The sequence below is a fragment of the Mustelus asterias genome, chromosome 24 (assembly GCF_964213995.1).
Source record: "Mustelus asterias chromosome 24, sMusAst1.hap1.1, whole genome shotgun sequence".
NCBI classification, from domain to species: domain Eukaryota; kingdom Metazoa; phylum Chordata; class Chondrichthyes; order Carcharhiniformes; family Triakidae; genus Mustelus; species Mustelus asterias.
In genome coordinates, this window is record NC_135824.1 from 62,509,858 (window position 1) to 62,530,805 (window position 20,948).

General features: G+C 48.7%; 1 long non-coding RNA gene across 1 annotated transcript; it reads right to left on the bottom strand.

Annotated features, from left to right (window-relative positions):
• Positions 1–7,472: 7,472 nt before the first annotated feature.
• Positions 7,473–20,709, bottom strand: LOC144511483 (uncharacterized). Its single transcript, XR_013500830.1, has 3 exons — positions 20,649–20,709; positions 10,488–10,554; positions 7,473–7,509 (listed from the first exon to the last, which is right to left on the bottom strand). It is a non-coding gene; the product is annotated as an uncharacterized LOC144511483 (long non-coding RNA).
• Between the last annotated feature and the right edge of the window lie 239 nt (positions 20,710–20,948).

Below are 20,948 nucleotides of genomic sequence, written 5' to 3' on the forward strand. Positions count from 1 at the left end.
CTGAAAGTCTAAATAAACCACATCCACTGGTTCTCCTCGGTCAACTCTACTAGTTACATCCTCAAAAAATTCCAATCGATTCATCAAGCATGATTTCCCTTTTGTAAATCCATGCTGACTTTGTCTGATTATACCACTGCCTTCCAAATGCCCAGCTATGAAATCCTTGATAATGGACTCTAGCAACTTCCCCAGTACCGACGTTAGGCTCACTGGTCTATAGTTCCCTGTTTTCTCTCTACCTCCCTTTTTGAATAGTGGGCTTACATTAGCTACCCTCCAATCTGTAGGAACTATTCCAGTGTCCAAAGAATTTTGGAAAATAACCACCAATGGATCCATTATTTCCAGGGTCACTTCCTTAAGGACTCTGGGATGAAGATTATCAGGACCTGGAGATTTATCCACCTTCAATCCCATCAATTTCCCCAAAAACATTTCTTTCCTAATGCTGATTTCCTTCAGCTCCTCACTAAAACTTGTTTCTCTCAGAACTTCTGGCACATTATTCATGTCTTCCTTTGTGAAGATTGAAGCAAAGTACAAATTTAATTCCTCAGCCATTTCCTTATTCCCCATTATGAATTCTCCCATTTCTGACTGTAAGGGGCCTACATTCATTTTTATCAATTTTTCTCTTTACATATCTATAGAAACTTTTAAGGTCAGTTTTTATATTTCCACCTAGTTTACTTTCATACTCTATTTTTCCCTTCTGAACCAATCCCTTGGTCCTCTTTTGCTGAATTTTAACCTGCTCCCAGTCCTCAGGCTTATCGCTTTCTCTTGCCAATTTGTATGCTTCTTCCTTGAATCTGATACTATGGGCCCTATTTTATCATTTTGATTCTAAGTGCTGGGTGGACTTGAAACTGGGAGTGTTTCAGATCCGACTTTTAGACCCGTTCTGAGGCGCTCCCATACGCACTCTGCCTGAACAAATATCAGTGATTCCGAATCACGCTGCAGAAGCCTGTGGGTGGAGCTTAATGTGCCCGAAACCCTGCAGCTCTGATCGGAGCCTCCAACTGCACATGCACAGAAAAAATAACATAGGAAAACGCTCACCTGCCACATTGCTCCCAGGCCAGATAATACCTCCCACTGGCCCCCATAGACATTGCTCCACCCCCACAACATTACTGACCCCCTAATCCTCTCACCCCCCCCCCGCTACCCAGACTGATCGTGGCCCCCTGCCCCCCTTCCCCCCTCACCGATCGCACGCAGAGTGGCAGCAGACACCCCCTTCCCCCTCACTGATCACACGCAGAGTGGCAGCAGACACCCCCTTCCCCCCTCACCGATCGCACGCAGAGTGGCAGCGGCCTCCCCTGCCCCTGCCCCTGCCCCTGCCCCTGCCCCTGCCCTCCCCCCCCCCCCCCACCTCCACCAGAGAACCATCTGACCCGCTTCCCTCACCCCCACCACCAACGATCTGAGGCAGAGAGCCGCCGGAAGCTCTGAACTTACCTCCTCAGAAGCTGGAGCACCCGAATCGGACCTTTGCCGAGCATGTCTGTTTCGCGCTGAATCTGGACGGGCGAACGTGGTGGTAAAGGGGGAAGTGTGGGTAGGTTTGGGGGTGCAGCCCATTAAGTTAATTTAAATGCATGCAAATGTATTTAAATTGCCGTCGCGCCCATTTCAGGCACAGTCCTGATGGTGGCCATTTTCAACCCTTAGTAAAGGGGGAACAGGAGCGGAGATGGGCGCGGATCGCGCTACTCGCCTCACGCCCGACTTTACCAAGTTTTCCTTCCCCAAAACGGGCAGATCCTGATGGTAAAATCACTCCCTGTCTCTAATTTCCATTGAAAGCCATGGTTTGGCCACAATTCCCTTAGCACTCTTGCGCCAAACAGGAATTAACAACTTCTCGAGTTCACCTATTCATTCTTTAAATGCCTCCCATTGCCTGTCCACTGTCTTTCCTTTCAGTAATGTTTCCCAGTCCATCATGGCCAATTCATGCCTCATACCATCATAGTTCCCTTTGTTGAGATTCAGGACCCTGGTCTCAGAATCAACTACATCACTATCCACCTTGACAAAGAATTCTACCATAATATGGTCACTCATCCCCAAGGGTTAGTATCATAGAATCATAGAATCCTACAGTGCAGAAGGAGGCCATTTGGCCCATCGAGTCTGCACCGACCACATTCCCACCCAGGCCCTAACCCCATGCATTTACCCTCGCTAGTCCCCCTGACATTAAGGGGCAATTTAGCGTGGCCAATCCACCACTCACAACTAGATTGACAACTAATCCTTTCTCACCATACAACACACGGTCCAATATGGCCTGTTCCCTTGTTGGTTCCTCAATGTGTTGCTGCAGAAAACTATTCCGTATGCACTCCAGAAATTCCTCCTCTATTGTACTCTGACTCTTAACTGCTCCTTGACACCAGTTCTTCCTCTACCCACTATACAGTCGGGGTGACTGCGACGACCCCTCCCAGAATGCTCCTCGGTGAAGTCTCTCTGCTGGATATTAGTATCTAGGTCTCAGATAAGGTAAGAGAGAGTGGGTTATTTGTGTTCAGAGTGTTGGGTGAAGTTTGGTACCACGAGTTTTGGAATAAAGTTCAAAGTTTTTAAAAATATAATTGCGAGGCGACTCTTTGTCTCATGAGTAAGAGCACCTGGGTAAATGGGTTTTGGTGCAAACTGGACTGAGTGTCTGACGTCCAGACACTAGTCTTTGGGGAACTGTGTTAACCTGGGTGGACCTGTTGGTAAAGGCTGACCCACAATGTGGCAGAGCTGGAAATGGGTGACCAAGGAATGAGCAGCACCCTGCCAAGGGTGGACACTGACGTGGACGCAGTCAATGATTAAAGGACAACTCTTGGTCATTTCGGAAGGGATTGAGGCAAATAGTGAAGGTTGGTATTTAACCAGTGTCAGTTAGAGATGGCAAACTGAGCACAATCACATCACATTTCTCCGAATACATTGGAGGAAGCAATTGGCAGCTCTGACAAAGGCTCATCCAGACTCAAAACTTTGGCTCTATTCTCTCTCCAGAGGCTGTCAGACCTGCTGAGATTTTCCAGCATTTTCTGTTTTTGTTTCAGGTTCCAGCATCTGCAGTATTTTGCTTCTATCTTAGTGAAAGTTGGTCTGCAGGACAAAGAGGATGAGTCAGAGAGTCCTTCCTTGTTACTGAAACTATTCACACATCCTGCAGTAACAAACCTCAAATCACAGGATACATTCAAGAAATATACTTGATTTTCACAGCTGTGCCTATCGCTTCCTCCAATGTATTCGGAGGAATGTGATATGCTTGTTCTCAGTTTCCCTGGTTATGTACCAACCTTCAGCAGAAATGAGGCTTGAAATTCCAATCAATAATCAGCATTATTTATGAATTTATAATATATTTATAATATTCTGATATACGTGCTGTCAGCAATATCTCCAGCCATTGGAATTCAATTCAGCGTGGACGTTGACATTCCCAGAATGTTGATGTGAAGAGGAGTGTGGGTGTGGGGAATCAGATCTCGGAGGGTTTGGAAGATGCCTCTCGAATTCATCGGGTTCTGAATCTGCCTGGTGTTTGGCCACCCCCAGCTATTCTGCCATGGACAGTCTTATCGACAACAGGTCGAGGACAGGATGGCGTATGTTGTCTTTCTTCTTGTTTCTCCCACCACCCGCCGCAGTCTGGGAGATATATCACTCAGCACTCGGACAGCTTGGTCAGTGCTCATAGAATCCCCACAGCGCAGAAGGAGGCCATTCGACCCATCGAGTCTGTACCGACCACAATCCCACCCGGGCCCTACTCCCGTAACCCCACACATTTACCCCGCTAATCCCCCTGACACTAAGGGGCAATTTATCATGGCCAATCAACCTAACCCGCACGTCTTTGGAGTGTGGGAGGAAACCGGAGCACCCGGAGGAAACCCACGCAGACACGGGGAGAACATGCAAACTCCACACAGACAGTGACCCGAGGTTGGAATTGAACCCGGGTTCCTGGCGCTGTGAGGCAGCAGCGCTAACCACTGTGCCACCCGAGCTACCTGGGCATTCTTGGTGATAGACATTGAGGTACCCCCACCCAGAATCTATTCTGTGCCCTTGCCACCCTTAGTGTTTCTACCAACTGATGTTTGCTTGTCCATTTTTGACCCGTTGCCTTGAGATTAATGAACAAAACAAAGAACAATACAGCACAGGAACAGGCCCTTCGGCCCTCCAAGCCCGTGCTGCTCCCTGGTCCAAACTAGACCATTCTTTTGTATCCCTCCATTCCCACTCCGTTCATGTGGCTATCTAGATAAGTCTTAAACGTTCCCAGTGTGCCCGCCTCCACCACCTTGCCCGGCAGTGCATTCCAGGCCCCCACCACCCTCTGTGTAAAATACGTCCTTCTGATATCCGTGTTAAACCTCCCCCCCCCCCCCCCCCCCTCACCTTGAACCTATGACCCCTCGTGAACGTAACCACCGATCTGGGAACAAGCTTCCCACCGTTCACCCTATCTATGCCTTTCATAATTTTATACACCTCTATTAGGTCACCCCCTCATCCTCCGTCTTTCCAGTGAGAAAAACCCCAGTTTACCCAATCTCTCCTCATAACTAAGCCCCTCCATACCAGGCAACATCCTGGTAAACCTCCTCTGCACTCTCTCTAAAGCCTCCACATCCTTCTGGTAGTGTGGCGACCAGAACTGGGCGCAGTATTCCAAATGCGGCCGAACCAACTTTCTGTACAACTGCAACATCAGACCCCAACTTTTATACTCTATGCCCCGTCTTATAAAGGCAAGCATGCCATATGCCTTATTCACTACCTTCTCCATCTGTGACGTCACCTTCAAGGATCTGTGGACTTGTACACCCAGGTCCCTCTGCGTATCTACACCCTTTATGGTTCTGCCATTTATCGTATAGCTCCCCCCTACGATAGTTCTACCAAAATGCATCACTTCGCATTTATCTCGATTGAACTCCATCTGCCATTTCTTTGCCCAAATTTCCAGCCTATCTATATCCTTCTGTAGCCTCTGACAATGTTCCTCACTATCTGCAAGTCCAGCCATTTTTGTGTCATCCGCAAACTTACTGATCACCCAGTTACACCTTCTTCCAGATCGTTTATATAAATCACAAACAGCAGAGGTCCCAATGCAGAGCCCTGCGGAACACCACTAGTCACAGGCCTCCAGCCGGAACAAGACCCTTCCACTACCACCCTCTGTCTTCTGTGACCAAGCCAGTTCTCCACCCATCTAGCCACCACCCCCTTTATCCCATGAAATCCAACCTTTTTCACCAGCCTACCATGAGGGACTTTGTCAAACGCTTTACTAAAGTCCATATGGACGACATCCACGGCCCTTCCCTAGTCAACCATTCTAGTCACTTCTTCAAAATACTCCACCAGGTTAGTGAGGCATGATCTCCCTCTCACAAAACCATGCTGACTATCGTTAATGAGTTTATTCCTTTCTAAATGCGCATACATCCTATCTCTAAGAATCCTCTCCAACAACTTCCCTACCACGGACATCAAGCTCACCGGCCTATAATGTCCCGGGTTATCCTTCCGACCACATTAGATGTCCTCCAATGCTCTGGGACCTCACCTGTGTCCAGTGACGAGACAAAGAATTGCGTCAGAGGCCCAACGATTTCATCTCTCGTCTCCCTGAGCAGCCTTGGATAGATTACATTAGGCCTTGGGAATTTGTCAGTCTTTATATTCCCTAAAAAACCTAACACTTCCTCCCTTGTAATGGAGATTTTCTCTAACGGGTCAACACTCCCCTCCGAGACACTCCCAGTCAACACATCCCTCTCCTTTGTGAATACCAACGCAAAGTATTCATTTAGGATCTCCCCTACTTCTTCGGGCTCCAAGCATAATTCCCCACTTTTGTCCCTGAGAGGTCCGATTTTTTTCCCTGACAACCCTTTTGTTCCTAACGTATGAATAAAATGCCTTGGGATTCTCCTTAATCCTGTCTGCCAAGGACATTTCGTGACCCCTTTTTGCCCTTCTAATTCCTCGTTTGAGTTCTTTCCTACTTTCTTTGTATTCCTTCAGAGCTCCCTCCGTTTTTACCTGCCTGGACCTAATGTAGGCCTCTCTTTCCTTTTTGACCAATCCCTCAATTTCCCTGGTTATCCACGGTTCTCGAATCCTACCCTTCCTATCCTTTTTTACAGGCACATGCCTATCCTGCAGCCCTAACAACTGTTCCTTAAAAGACTCCCACATGCCAGATGTGGATTTACCCTCAAACAGCCTCTCCCAATCAACAGCTGCCAATTTCTGCCTAATCCCACTAAAGATAGCCTTCCCCCAATCCAACACCTTACCCTTGGGACACCACTCATCCTTTTCCATCACTATCCTAAAGCTAACAGAATTGTGGGGTCTGGAGTCGATGTTAAGGACTCCCAGGGCATCCCCTTCCGACTGTATCCAACTATGCCACCACCTCTGCCCTGTCCCGGAACAGGGACAGTAACAGTGGTGTTTGGGACATTATCTGTAAGGTATGATTCTGTGAGTATGGCGATGTCAGGAGGTTGTTTCTCGACTAGTCTGTGAGACAACTCTCCCAGTTTTGACACAAGTCTCAGCTATTTGTAAGGAGGACTTTGCAGAGTCAATAGAGTTGGATGTTCCAGTGCTGTTTCCTGTCCCTAAGTTGGCATGAGGTGGACCTTCCAGTTTCATTCCTTATTGACCTTTCTGTCGAGGTTTGATGCAACTGAGTGTCTCGTTCGGACATTTCAGAGGGCAGTTGCGGGTCGACCACATTGCTGTGGCTCTGGAGTCACATGTAGGCCAGACCGGGTAAGGACATTAGTGAACCAGATGGGTTTTTACGATGGTCAATCGGCCTTTGAGCAAGGAGGCCGCCGAGGCGAGTCCGCCAGCTCTTCCAGACCCTACCAAGAAAGTGCAAACCTCCATTTCCCTGGGCACTGCCCATTCTCTCCCGAGGTATCCTCCAATCCGTTCTGCCCTGGGTTAACCTCACTGGTCGAATTTCATCCAATATCACCGAGTTCCCCTTCCCCCCCATTGATCAGTTATTGCTTTTCCTGCAGAAAGGATTGGCCACTAGGCGGCACTTGGAAGAAGAAGGAGAAAGAGATTCTGGCATTGCTATAGCGCCTTTCACAACCTCAGGATGTCCCAGCGCACTTTACAGCCAATGAAGTACTTTAGATATGTAATCACAGTTGTAATGAAGTAAACTCACTCACTCACACATTTGTGCACAGCAAGCTCCCACAAATAGCGATGAGATCATAACCAGATAATCTGTTTTTAATAATTGATAAACATTGACTAGGATACCAGCTATAACTCCCCTGCCCCTCTTCCAAACACTGCCACGGGATCTTATATACCCACCTGACACAGCAGACAGGGCTTTGGTTTAATGTGAAGTCTGGAAGTTGGCACCTCTGACAGTGCAGCACTCCTTCTCCAGGATAATGTCCAATGTTCAATGTGATCCTGTGATTGGATAGCATTGTTTAAATCATCCTCAGAGTGCTAAGAATTAGGCTGACAACCAATTGAAGTCTGTCAGTCAGGCTGGCAATGTGCACACACTGGAGGTTACCTACATTAACAAACAGGGCCCTGCTCTTTGCAGACAGGAAGAACAGGTACACACATTGCGCCTGTTGCAGTTGAACCAAACAAGGTGACAACCAATCGCAGGTTCATTCCTCAGAGCAATGTATTGACCAATCAGAGTCAAGCTACCTGGTTTGAATTTCAACAATGTTTAGCAATTAACTGTCAGTCATCATCAACTGGTTCATTCTCCATGGGAACACCTCTACTTGCCAACCAATCAGCACTGTCTTCTCATATAGTAAAGACTGTTGTTGCCTTTACATTTGATATTCTTGAGAATTGTCCTGATGAGTGCACAATGAAAAACTTTGACAAAAGAAGTCTCTTTTTTCAACAAAGAACACCTTATAATTCAGTTTCATACAAGGGCAGTGAGTGTGGTGTGTGAATATTTACTGGTGTGAGTGAGCGAGCGAGTGAGTGGTGAGTAAGTGAGTGAGTGAGGATTGTGAGTATGAGTGCGTGAGTGTGTGAGTGAGTGAGTGTGAGTGAGTGAGCAAGGATTGTGAGTGAGTGAGTGTGTGTTGAGTGAGCGAGATTGTGAGCGAGATTGTGAGTGAGTGTGAGTGAGTGAATGAGTGAGTGAGGAGTGTGAGTGAGTGAGCAAGCGAGCGAGTGTGTGAGTGAGTGAGTGCGCGTGAGTGAGTGAGTGTGTGAGTGAGTGTGAGTGAGTGAGCGAGGATTGTGAGTGAGTGAGTGAGCGAGATTGTGAGTGAGTGTGAGTGAGTGAATGAGTGAGGAGTGTGAGTGAGTGAGCAAGCGAGTGAGTGAGTGAGTGAGCAGTAAGTGAGCGAGCGAGGAGTGAGTGAATGAGTAAGTGAGTGAGCAAGCGAGCGAGTGAGGAGTGAGTGAGCGAACGAGCGGGTGAGGAGTGAGTGAGTGAATGAGCGAGGGAGCGTGCGAGTGAGTGAGTGAGTGAGCAAGCGAGCGTGTGAGTGAGCGAGCGAGCTTGTGAGTGAGCAAGTGAGTGAGTGAGTGAGCGAGCGAGCTTGTGAGTGAGCGAGTGAGTGAGCGAGTGAGTGAGCGAGTGAGCGAGCGTGTGAGTGAGGATTGAGGATTGAGGATTGAGGATTGAGGATTGAGGAGCGAGTGAGCGAGTGAGCGAGTGAGCGAGTGAGCGAGCGAGTGAGCGAGTGAGCGAGTGAGAAGGAGAGAAGAGAATGGACAGATATTTGTGAAAAAGATTGGCAAGTTTTTGAAGAGGCAGAGATTAGAAAGAACTCGCCACATGACCTTGAGAATTCAGTGACTGTGAAAGCAGACAGGATCATGTTAGGAAGATTAGAATAATCTCCCGATCGCTCACAATATTGTTCACATAACTTCTCTATTAATCATCAAGAAATTCAATAAACTCCACTAAATCCCATTGTCACTGGGGGTAAGTCAGAGCCACATTCAGAGACATGAACATTTGCAAAGCTTGTACATCTCATTGTTAAAGTGTTCACTTCCGTTCAATAAATCAGTTCAGCAGCAAATCCTTCCAGAGGTTCTGATATTGAAATGCAGCTTTCACAGTGACCGAGCAGCCGGTTATATATTGTCCTGGTTTCTCCTAACGGAGAGTGCTATTCCCCCAATTCTGGTCATCTCACCCTCATCTAAAGATGGCGGCTGGAATTTTTAACCTTGTGGATTTTCCGCTCCCGCCGAAGGACTTTTGAACGGCACACCACATTTTCCAGTCCTGCCCTACGTGACGGGCCAGAAAATTCAGCTCAGCGCAGAGCGGGGCTTCTAGATCACCACGTGAGGCTGAGATACCCTAACCCTAACCCCAACTCCTTGACCAACCCTACGATCCAAAATCACACTGTCTAGCTGCAGGTTCAGGGCTATCATTTCATAGACTCCCTGGTGTATTCGGCCCATCGAGCCTGTGCCGACAACAATCCCACCAGGATCCTAACCCCAAAACCCAAAGTATTTACCCTTCTACCCCTGAAACTAAGGGGCAATTTACCATGGCCAATCCACCTAACCCACACCTCTTTGGACTCTGGGAGGAAACCCATGCAGACACGGGGAGAACATGCAAAATCTACACAGACAGTGACTCAAGGCACAAATCGAACCCAGGTCTCTGGCGCTGTGAGGCCGCAGTGCTAACCACTTACCACCATGCCGGCTCCTATAGAAGCACACAGGAGATAGGTTGGAGTACTATGTGCAGTTCTGGTTGCCACACTACCAGAAGGACATGGAAGCTTTGGAGAGAGTGTAAAGAAAGTTCACCGAGATGTTGCCTGGTCTTGAAGGTGTTGACTATGAGGAGAGGTTGAATAAACTGGGATTGTTTTCACTGGAAAGACAGAGGCTGAGGGGAGACCTGATAGAGGTCTACAAAATTATGAGAGGCACAGACAGGGTGGATAGTCAGAGGCTTTTCCCCAGGGTGGAAGTGTCAATTACACGGGGGCACAGGTTCAAGGTGAGAGGGGGAAAGTTTAAGGGAGATGTGCGGGGGAAGTTTTTCACACAGAGAGTGGTGGGTGCCTGGAACGCGCTGCCAGAGGAGGTGGTGGAAGCAGTCACATTAGCAACATTTAAGAGGCACCTGGATGGGTACATGAATAGAGAGGAATAGAGGGATACGGACCAAGTAAGGGCAGAAGAGTTTTTTTAGTTTAGTTGGGGCGTCATGATTGGCACAGGCTTGGAGGGCCGAAGGGCCTGTCTCTGTGCTGTACTGTTCTTTGTTCTTTGTTCACAGCAGAACTTCCATTGATAGCTGATTGCCATCCAATGCCCTTGATAAGATATGTGAATCTTAAGAAAGGACATGCACTCAGTTTCACTCATGCTGACAAATCCACGTGTGCTTCGTCCATTCCCCAGTTATCCACCTTCTTAAACTGTTGCTTGATGACAGTTTTGCAATGCTGTGCACCTGGGATGATCAGTCGCATCATTCTGTAAGTCAATGAAGCAATCAATTTTGACACAGCAAGATCCCAGATATTGTTTGAGATTGAGTACACACATTTTCTTTGTACTTTAAGGGTAGGGAGTTTTAGTTCAGTTGGGCAGCATGGTCGGTGCAGGCTTGGAGGGCCGAAGGGCCTGTTCCTGTGCTGGAATTTTCTTTGTTCTTTGTTTCTTTGTATTATAAGACAATACAAAGATCCTTCTTCGCTGTGCAATGAAGCCATGAGATTTATTCCATCCACCTGTGCTACCAGAACAAGGGTCTACCTTTAACTTTGCATCTGAGAAACTGCACCTCAGACAATGCAGCCCTCACTCAGTCCTGCACTAATAAATAGACTCAAATTATGAGGGAAATTTCCCCCAGCACCGCTGCCAAAGAGAACAGAGAATTCGACGCTCAGCCAAATCTCTGCTCACTGCAGCGGGACTGGAGAATCCCGTTGGCGTGAACAGCTGGAGAATCCCACCCTCTTGTTGCTGTGGAGAAAGGCAGAGCTGTGACTGGTGACAGGATTTTTGGGGTAAGAATTAGTTTTAAGTACTTTTCCGCGGGTGTTATTTATTTATTTAATTTAGTTTTAAATTTTGGCGCGCAACCGGCAGTGGCCGCGGGGTTTACTGGGAAGGGTCTCTTGAGTTTTTTTTTAGTGCACAGGAGGTTTAAAAGGCAGGTCCCACTATCTAGCGGGCAGCGGAGTGAGACGGAGCTGAGTGAGAACTGAGGGGCTTTGGCTCATCGGGCTTAGGCAGAAAGGGCGAGCAGGGGTGAGTTTCTTATTTTTAAAAAATTTTATTTATAAGTTACTTTTCTCCGGGTACCTTGGTAGAAATAATTTGGAACAGAGAGGAATATTCTTCATTCACTTTTTTCCCTGTGTTTAAAAGGGCAATTATGACTGTCAGGCCAGTATGTTGTTCCCAATGTAGGATGTGGGAGGTCCTGGAGGCTCCTAGCCTCCCGGACGACCATATCTGTGCTGGGTGTGTTGAGCTGCGGTTCCTAAGGGACCATGTTAGGGAACTGGAATTGCAGCTCGAGGACCTTCGCCGGGTTAGGGATAGTGAGGAGGTCATTGACAGGAGCTATCGGCAGGTGGTCACACCGGGACCACGGGAGGAGGGTAACTGGGTAACAGTGAGGAAGGAGAAAGCTCGGGTGATGGTGAGCACCCCGGTGGATGTGCCCCTTAATAATAAGTACTCCTGTCTGAGTACTACTGGGGTGGACAGCCCACCTGGGGGAAGCAGCGGTGGCAGTGTCTCTGGAGCTGAGCCTGGCCCAGTAGTGCAAAGGGGTAAGGAAAGGAGGGTAGTGCTAATTGGGGACTCTACGGTGAGAGGGTCAGATAGGCGTTTTTGCGGGCACAGACGGGACTCTCGGATGGTGGTTTGCCTCCCTGGTGCAGGGGTCCGGGATGTCTCTGGTCGAGTCCCAGAAATCCTGAAGGGGGAGGGAGAGGAGCCCAAGGTCGTGATGCATATAGGTACTGCTGACATCGGTAGGAAGAGGGAAGGGGTCATGAAAAGAGAATATAGGGAGTTGGGTAGACAGCTGAGAAAGAGGAATGCAAAGGTAGTAATCTCGGGATTGCTGCCTGTGCCGCGGGAGAGTGAGAACAGGAATCGGTGGAGAATTAATGCGTGGCTGAGGGACTGGAGCAAGGGACAAGGATTTGGGTACTTGGATCATTGGGACCTCTTTAGGGGCAGGTGTGACCTGTTTAAAAAAGACGGGTGGCACTTGAATCCCAGGGGGACCAATATCCTGGCGGGAAGGTTGGCTAAGGCTACTGGTGAGACTTTAAACTAGAAAGGTTGGGGGGAGGGAATCGAAATGAGGGGACTGAGAGCGAGGAGGTTAGCTCGCAAATAGATAAGGAATGTAGACAGGGTAAGAGGGAGGTTAGACGAGTGAGGGAGAAGGGAAGTGCTCAGGCTGAAGGTCTGAGATGTGTCTATTTTAATGCCAGGAGTGTAGTGAATAAAGTGGATGAGCTTGGAGCGTGGATTGCTGCTTCGAATTGTGATGTGGTGGCCATTACGGAGACTTGGATGTCTCAGGGACAGGACTGGGTGCTTCAGGTGCCGGGTTTTAGATGTTTCAGGAAGGACAGGGAGGGAGGCAAGAGAGGGGGGGGAGTGGCACTGTTGATCAGGGATAGTGTCACGGCTGTAGAGAAGGTGGACGCCGTGGAGGGACTGACTACGGAATCTCTGTGGGTGGAGGTTAGGAACAGGAAGGGGTCGGTAACTTTGCTGGGTGTTTTCTATAGGCCGCCCAATAGTAACAGAGATGTTGAGGAGCAGATGGGGAAACAGATCCTGGAGAGATGTAGGAATAACAGAGTTGTCGTGATGGGAGATTTTAATTTCCCAAACATAGATTGGAATATCCCTAGGGCTAGGGGTTTGGATGGAGAGGAGTTTGTTAGGTGTGTCCAGGAGAGTTTCCTGACACAGTATGTGGATAAGCCTACTAGAGGAGAGGCTGTTCTTGATCTGGTGCTGGCTAATGAACCTGGACAGGTGGAGGATCTCTCGGTGGGTGAGCATCTTGGGGATAGCGATCATAATTCTATCTCCTTCACGATAGCATTGGAAAGAGATAGGGTCAGGCAGGCTAGGAAAGTGTTTCTCTGGAGTAAAGGGAAATACAGTGTCATCAGGGAGGAAATTAGACGGGTAAATTGGAAGGAGGCATTCTTGGGGAAAAGTGCCGAAGGAAAGTGGAGGATTTTCAAGGAATGTTTGTCTGGAGCTCTGCATGACAACGTTCCGATGAGACAGGGGGGTGTTGGTAGGGTACGGGAACCGTGGTGCACGAAGGTTGTGATGAACCTGGTGAATAAGAAAAGAGAGGCGTACAGAAGGTTCAGAGAGCTAGGAGGTGTTAAGGATTTAGAGGAGTATACGCGATGTAGGAAGGAGCTTAAGAAGGAAATTAGGAGAGCGAGAAGGGGTCATGAGAAGACCTTGGCGGGTAAGATTAAGGAGAATCCCAAGGCTTTCTACAAATATGTCAAGAGTAAAAGGATGAGATGTGAAGGCATAGGACCCTTAAAAGGTGAAGGGGGAAAAGTTTGTGCGGAACCGTTAGAAATGGCGGAGGTGCTTAATGAATACTTTACCTCGGTATTCACGGTGGAAAGGGATCTGGGTGGTTGTACTGCTGGATTGCGGAGGACAGAAAGGATCGAGCATGTGGACATAAAGAAAGAGGATGTGTTGGAACTATTGAATGGCATCAAGGTTGGTAAGTCGCCGGGACCGGATGGGATGTACCCCAGGTTACTGTGGGAGGCGAGGGAGGAGATTGCGGAGCCTTTGGCGATGATCTTTGCATCGTCGATGGAGACGGGAGAGGTTCCGGAGGATTGGAGGATTGCGGATGTGGTCCCTATATTCAAGAAAGGGAACAGGGACAGCCCGGGAAATTACCGACCGGTGAGTCTAACCTCCGTGGTTGGTAAGTTGATGGAGAGGATCCTGAGAGACAGGATTTATGATCATCTAGAGAAGTTTAGTATGATCAAAAGTAGTCAGCACGGCTTTGTCAGGGGCAGGTCGTGCCTTACGAGCCTGATTGAGTTCTTTGAAAATGTGACCAAGCACATTGACGAAGGAAGAGCGGTGGATGTGGTCTATATGGACTTCAGCAAAGCGTTCGATAAGGTCCCCCATGCAAGACTTCTTGAGAAAGTGAGAGGGCATGGGATCCAAGGGGCTGTTGCCTTGTGGATCCAGAACTGGCTTGCCTGCAGAAGGCAGAGAGTGGCTGTGGAGGGGTCTTTCTCTGCATGGAGGTCAGTGACCAGTGGAGTGCCCCAGGGATCTGTTCTGGGACCCTTGCTGTTTGTCATTTTCATAAATGACCTGGATGAGGAAGTGGAGGGATGGGTTGGTAAGTTTGCTGACGACACCAAGGTAGGTGGTGTTGTGGATAGTTTGGAGGGATGTCAGAAGTTGCAGCGAGACATAGATAGAATGCAGGACTGGGCGGAGAAGTGGCAGATGGACTTCAACCCGGATAAGTGTGTGGTGATCCATTTTGGCAGATCCAATGGGATGGAGCAGCAGTATAAAATGAAGGGTACCATTCTTAGCAGTGTAGAGGATCAGAGGGACCTTGGGGTCCGGGTCCATAGGACTCTTAAATCGGCCTCGCAGGTGGAGGATGCGGTCAAGAAGGCGTATGGCGTACTAGCCTTCATTAATCGAGGGATTGAGTTTAGGAGTCGGGAGATAATGCTGCAGCTTTATAGGACCCTGGTTAGACCCCACTTGGAGTACTGCGCGCAGTTCTGGTCACCTCATTACAGGAAAGATGTTGAAGCCATTGAAAGGGTGCAGAGGAGATTTACAAGGATGTTGCCTGGATTGGGGGGCATGCCTTATGAGGATAGGTTGAGGGAGCTTGGTCTCTTCTCCCTGGAGAGACGAAGGATGAGAGGTGACCTGATAGAGGTTTACAAGATGTTGAGGGGTCTGGATAGGGTGGACTCTCAGAGGCTATTTCCAAGGGCTGAAATGGTTGCTACGAGAGGACACAGGTTTAAGGTGCTGGGGGGTAGGTACAGGGGGGATGTCAGGGGTAAGTTTTTCACTCAGAGGGTGGTGGGTGAGTGGAATCGGCTGACGTCGGTGGTGGTGGAGGCAAACTCGTTGGGGTCTTTTAAGAGACTTCTGGATGAGTACATGGGATTTAATGGGATTGAGGGCTATAGATAGGCCTAGAGGTGGGGATGTGATCGGCGCAACTTGTGGGCCGAAGGGCCTGTTTGTGCTGTGGCTTTCTATGTTCTATGTTCTATGTTCTATGGCGAGGTGATACATTTTGGTAGATTGAACCAGGGTAGGACTCAGTCAGTTAATGGTAGGGCGTTGGGGAGAGTTACAGAACAAAGAGATCTAGGGGGTACAGGTTCATAGCTCCTGGAAAGTGGAGTCACAGGTGGACAGGGTGGTGAAGAAGGCATTCGGCATGCTTGGTTTCATTGGTCAGAACATTGAATACAGGAGTTGGACACATTGTTGAAGTTGTACAAGACATTGGTAAGGCCACACTTGGAATACTGTGTACATAAGACCATAAGACCATAAGACATAGGAGCGGTAGTAAGGCCATTCGGCCCATCGAGTCCACTCCACCATTCAATCATGGTTGATTTCAACTCCATTTACCCGCTCTCTCCCCATAGCCCTTAATTCCTCGAGAAATCAAGAATTTATCAATTTCTGTCTTGAAGACGCTCAACGTCTCGGCCTCCACAGCCCTCTGTGGCAATGAATTCCACAGACCTACCACTCTCTGGCTGAAGAAATTTCTCCTCATCTCTGTTCTAAAGTGACTCCCTTTTATTCTAAGGCTGTGCCCCCGCGTCCTAGTCTCCCCTGCTAATGGAAACAACTTCCCTACGTCCATCCTATCTAAGCCGTTCATTATCTTGTAAGTTTCTATTAGATCTCCCCTCAACCTCCTAAACTCCAATGAATATAATCCCACGATCCTCAGACGTTCATCGTATGTCAGGCCTACCATTCCTGGGATCATCCGTGTGAATCTCCGCTGGACCCGCTCCAGTGCCAGTATGTCCTTCCTGAGGTGTGGGGCCCAGTTCTGGTCACCCTATTATAGAAAGGATATTATTAAACTAGAAAGAGTGCAGAAAAGATTTACTAGGATACTACCGGGACTTGATGGTTTGACTTATAAGGAGAAGCTGGATAGAGTGGGACTTTTTTCTCTGGAGCGTAGAAGGCTGAGGGGTGATCTTATAGAGGTCTATAAAATAATGAGGGGCATAGATAAGGTAGTTAGTCAATATCTTTTCCCAAAGGCAAGGGAGTCTAAAACTAGAGGGCACAGGTTTAAGGTGAGAGGGGAGAGATACAAAAGTGTCCAGAGGGGCAATTTTTTCACACAGAGGGTGGTGAGTGTCTGGAACAAGCTGCCAGAGGTAGTAGTAGAGGCGGGTACAATTTTGTCTTTTAAAAAGCGTTTAGACAGTTACGTGGGTAAGATGGGTATAGAGGGATATGGGGCAAACACGGGCAATTGGGATTAGCTTAGGGGTTTTAAAAAAAAGGGCAGCATAGACCAGTTGAGCCGAAGGGCCTGTTTCCATGCTGTAAACCTCTAAGACTCTATGGGCCCAATTTTACCATTTGGAGTCTAAGGGCTCCTCTTTCCAGCGCGCCCCATACGCTTTTTGCCGGCTCCAGTCCGATCCGCGCAGTGGGCGGGGTTTAGCGCTGCCGGAACAATCGGAGCTCTGAACTGCGCATGCGCAGTTCGAAAAAAATCTGAAGCAGCGCGCCCGGGCGGGAAAGAAAAAAAAGCAGAGAGAGCAGCTCGCTGACACATGGAAGAGTTGGCAATAATTATACCTGCTCTTGTTAGAGAAAATATTGTTCTAACAATCTGATAACGCTATTAAACTCAAAGCTTTTGTCGAAAGATTACACTTGCATCTATTTCAACTGTCTGCTTTTGTCTCAGTGATGAATGTGAGCTGCTTGGGTTATTTTGGGCTGATTGTGTCGACTTGCAGGTCTCAAGTGAAAAATAAAATGTACATTTCTGAGAATTTTCGACCACACAGAACAAAGTACATCCATACCATTTTGAGTGTCTGTTCATTCCTGTTGTCACAGAGACGTCTCCCCATCAACATATTGTAAAATAAATATATAACAAACCCAGTACTTGTAGCATATATCCTGAAGCAACAGGTCTTTAGAAGAAATTTCTAGTCCCAGGAACATCTAGGATCGACTTAAACAGTGTCAGAAGTTTAATATTTTAGATCAAATGAATGCAATGGTAGTTTATGCAGAAAAATTAGTTAATTAACTTTCTAAAGTGTAACAATATTTTGAAAAGAGATGCTTTTTACTGTTAGAGGATAGGAATTAAAACATTCAAATGTTTCAAATCCTATCCTTTAACAGTAAAGACAATGAATGGTTTACGTGCCTGGAATGGTTTACGTCCTCCCCTCCCAACCAGAGATCCATCCTCCCCCTCTCCTCCCCCCCCAACCAGAGATCCATCCTCCCCCTCCTCCCCCCCCCCCCAATAAGTGATCCATCCTTCCCCCCTCCGCCGAACCAGAGATCCATCCTCCCCCTCCCCCCCAACCAGAGATCCATCCTCCCCCCCTTCTCCCCCCCAACCAGAGATCCATCCTCCCCCTCCCCCCCCAACCAGAGATCCATCCTCCCCCCCTTCTCCCCCCAACCAGAGATCCATCCTCCCCCCTCCTCCCCCCGAACCAGATATCCATCCTCCCCCCCTCCACCCCCGAACCAGAGATCTATCCTCCCCCCCCCAACCAGAGATCCATCCTCCCCCGCTGCCACCCCAACCAGAAATCCATCCTCCCCCCCCCAGCAGAAATCCATCCACCCCCCCTCCCCCCAACCAGAGATCCATCTTCCCCCCCACCTCCCCCCCCGAACCAGAGATCCATCCTCCCCCCTCCTCCCCGCCGAACCAGAGATCCATCCTCCCCCCCAACCAGAGATCCATCCTCCTCCCCTCCTCCCCCCCCCCAACCAGAGATCCATCCTGCCCCATCCTCCCCCCCGAACCAGAGATCCATCCTCCCCCCACCAACCAGAGATCCATCCTCCCCCCCTCCTCCCGCCCCCAACAGAGATCCATCCCCCCCTCCCCCCCCCTCCCCCGTGCCCGAATCGGGCAGCCCGATTCGGGCGTGGACCGGATCCGCGCCCGAATCGGGTGTCGATAAAGCCGCGATCTGCTCGGATTCGGGTGCAGATCGCGTTAAAGGCCCGACGCCTGAATTTACCGCAATTTCACACCCGTTTCCGGGCACGAATCTTTGGTAAAATCGGGCCCTATGTGTGCTTAAATCTTCAGTCCTGTTGTACAGCTTACTCTTTGGCGAAAGTCTCTGCTATTGATTGGTCTCTCAGTCCTAGGTTTCTAGGAACTTGTCTGCTACTGAAATAGGGAACAAAGGAAATGCTCTCTCTATCATTGCCAGCACGCATTACTCCAGAATTCACATTCTGTGAATCTCACCAGCCAAGCACCAAAGTCGCACTTAATTATGATGCAAAACTGAAATTGCTGCCTAATTGGCTGCAGGAGTTCGAGCCAAGACCAGGTCTGACGACAGGGAATCGCATGGTGAGTGTTCACTCAGTTTTGGAAAGGGAGAGTTACTTTACATAAACAAAATAATTCCATTCCGCCAACATTTCGTTTGCCCATTCTCCTACACTCCTGCTGTCCCACTTCCAAACGTCACCCACACCTGATGCCTACACATTGATTCAGCTGCCTTTAGCTCATTAACAAATGCAAGATTCGAACGGCTGGCGAAGTCTCCTTTTGCTTTTAAGCCTCTGAGTTGACAAATTTGAGCTGACGATGGAAGCTCTGTTGACGGATTAGTCAGGGAATGAACTGTGAAATGAAACTGAGGCGCGCTGCGGTTCAGTCAGGGTAGGAATGCGATGATGATGCCACAACGTCCCAGTGACTTGGGAGGAAACCGGCTAAAACCAGGTCCCCAGTCCCGTGAGGGCTTAGGCACGGTTGTTAGAATGTGGAGAGATGTTGATGTCAGGTGAGGATGAGATTGGGATCAGTGATAGTGTGTCCCTCAGTGAATTTGTTCATCGAGACTCAATGGCTGCTTTCCCGTGCAGAGGGAGTGAATGATTTATGGAATGTGTCACAATGTAACCCAGGGCGAGTAACCGCCTTCAGGAAAGAGCGAGAGAGGTCAGCGGCTTAGATAACTTCGAGAGTATTTTATCATTTCAGATGTGTCGACTCAATTGTGTCTCAGTGTAATCACCTCAATTCCCACTACAGTGTGGAGGGGATTGAGCCCATTACGAATCAGTCCGGAGGAATGAACAGGAAGGGATTTGGGATACATCGGGAGTGAGTGGGAAGGAGTTTAGCTTTCTGGGGCTATTCAGTGAGAGGGGGAGAAACGAATCGCTTTGAGCTTTTTGACCCAGCCTCGGGTCACTGTCTGTGTGGAGTCTGTACATTCTCCCCGTGTCTGCGTGGGTTTCCTCCGGGTGCTCCGGTTTCCGCCCACACTCCAAAGGTACACAGGTTAGGTTGATTGGCCATGCTAAATTGCCCCTTAGTGTCAGGGAGATTAGCAGGGTAAATATGTGGGGTTACGAGAATAAGGCCTTGGTGGGATTGTTGTTGGTAGAGACTCGATGGGCCGAATGTCTTCCTTCTGTACTGTAGGGATCCTATGAATGGGTGGTACGGTGGCACAGTGGTTAGCACTGCGCCAGGGTCCCGGCTTCAATTCCTGGTTTGGGTCACTGTCTGTGTGGAGTTTGCACATTCTCCCCGTGTCTGCGTGGGTTTTCTCCAAATGCTCCAGTTTCCTCCCACAATCCAAGGATGTGTGGGTTAGGCTGATTGGCCATGCTAAATTGCCCCTTAGTGTCAGGGGGATTAGCAGGGTAAATATGTGGGGCTATGGTGCAGACTCGATGGTCCAAATGGCCTCCTTCTGCACTGTAGGGATTCGATGAGCCTCTGATTTTTCTGGCTTCAATTTTGCAAAACTGTATTTTTAATTTATTCTGCCCACAGCAGTCAGTGAATGTAAAAAATAAATTAACTGGGAATGTGACCACGCCGCTACTCTGAACCTGTCCATAAACCTAGCTTGATTTTTCAGCTAAGCACAAGTGATATTATATTTCCTTATGTACTTCAGAATTCTGATGATGCGACAATCATGAAGAATGCATTTGATCTTTTTGATTATTTCCAGTTATTAAGTTACAGAATCTCTATGCAAAGATTTTCAAAGTGCTTTTGGAGGGGAGAGGCTGGGATAAGTCAAAAGATTATAAATCTTCAATTGGTGACATTGTAAATGTCGATCGGGTGAATCTGACATGTCACTCTGTGCCCTGCCCGGTGTTAGTCCCACTTTCTTTTGGAAAGCGTCACATCATTGCTTTTGCTGACATTTGGGAAATGTGCCAAGGGGTGTTGTCAGGGGACCTGATGCACTACTGGGGATCCTGCCGCCCCCCCCCGCCACCCCCGACTTTACCATGTGCCTCCTCCCAGTTGGTTCACACTTCCTGGGTGATATCTGACCGCTTTGGAGATGACCTTCAGTGTGAGCAAGCTGCCCGTGTTTGACCAGTCCCCACCCGCTCGCTTCACTGACTCACGCTGGGTAACAGAACAAGCTGTTTCCTGATCACAGAATCATAGAATGATTCTCAGCACAGGGCGTGGCCCTTCTGCCCATCATCACGCCCGCGGCAACTTTTTCAAACAGCTATCCAATTAGTCAGAATCCACCCCCCCCTCCAACCCCAGCTCCACACTTGCCCTGAAGCTCAGC